The following is a 1739-nucleotide window of genomic DNA, read 5'->3' as shown; positions in this document are numbered from 1 at the left end:
TATATATATATATATATATATATATATATTAGTGATGTGTGCATCGAAGACTTGTATATAAAGGAAAATGAATATCGCTTAGTGAGTGTTTATGCTATAAAAACATGTTATATGGATCTTAGGAACAGTATATGCTCTATGGTGAATTGTGTATGCTTTATTGGAAACATCTTATACTTTATTTAAATTTGCAATACGAGTGGTAGAAATATGAATCTGATTTGAAATGCGGGTTCATGACGATACGGCTGATGTCGAAGTCGGTTTATAGCTTACATCTGTGCTCTGATAAACTATACCTGTGACAATATCACATTGCGTACAAACACCTTTCCCCTATACCCCTCATCCGGGTGGTATTACGCCGTACTTTTATCGTGCGAGTGCGAGTCCAATGATTCCTGCACACATGCACTGCTACACAAACGTTCGCCCGGCGTATAACGTTCCTATATGAATACAGTCTTCCTACGTACGTATACTAACCAACACATGCCTCGGGTGTTGTCTCAGCCCCATCCGTGCGAAGTTCTGCATCTGCCAACACAGCGGATGCCTCTCTTCAAAACGTTACGGCTACACTACTGCGGAGAATCGGAGAGTATACCACCGCTCTGAATAACCCGAAGCTCAGCCTGGATGACACGCGCGACATCGCCAAGACAATGGGCTGTATGCTCAAGACACTGGAGAGAGCTTATAGCGCACAGACCTCGGCTACAAAGTATGCACGCTTGGTGTGAGGGATATTGGTTAGTAGGCGATGAGGTCCACATGCAAAGCACTGGGGATGGGTATTTATATCCATGAATATAAATCGACTGATTTACAGTGCAGAATTTAGAGACATGGCATGCATGCTCAGTGTGTACAAATATAACTTCACCGACAGGAGACTGTATGTCCAGGATACTAGAGGGGGCTTCTAGGGCACACTCAATCAGCGAGGACAGGCAGTTCTCAAGAGTCGGCCCTGGAGTATGTACACAATGTGTGAGGTGCGATTGTGATGGATTGCGAAGGCACCAGATCTCCGGCCCAACAAAAAAGTGGAGAGGGCTGACCACAATACACAAATATGGGCTAGCACGTGGGTACAATGGGTGCGAGACAGGGTGTGTTGGAGCCGAACTGGAGAGCCCGGCGCAACAGGTTAGAACTAACACTCACGAAGGCAAACAAGTTGTATGCTTCGAGTTGGAACGGACGTCAAGACGCTGGAGACTGAGCGAGCGTTCAGTATCAGACGTAAAGCCAACGGAAGATGGATATGTCCTGGGGTGATGGGTGCGAGATTGGTCAGTAGTCCATCGGAAGTATAGTATCTACAGAGTCGATGAGGACAGATAAGACATATGGCTTGATGGTCTGGAACGGGCTTCGTTCTCGGAACCATACAACGGCCGCTAAGTTTAGGCACCTTGTGTGGAATGTGTGGGTGTGGGTATTTGTCAGATACAGATGCATTCCGGATAGTATACACTAACACTATAAATTAAAATAGAAGGTTTGCTCACCAATCTCCAAACGACCGCTTAGGCTATACGTACAAGCCTAAAGGGTAAGGAGAAGCAATTGATAGGGGATGGAAGTAAGCGATGGATGTAGAGGTTGTGGTACACTCCACTGACAGTGAATGAGAGTTTATCTTGGGCTGCAGGGATGTACTCTGAGATGCTTGGTTAGAAACTCGTCGCCAGCAATCTTATATACACACTCACGCACACACACGCATATAT

The sequence above is a fragment of the Sphaeroforma arctica genome (assembly GCF_001186125.1).
Source record: "Sphaeroforma arctica JP610 unplaced genomic scaffold supercont1.100, whole genome shotgun sequence".
Classification (NCBI taxonomy): Eukaryota; class Ichthyosporea; order Ichthyophonida; genus Sphaeroforma; species Sphaeroforma arctica.
Note: the sequence above shows the minus strand (reverse complement) of the source record.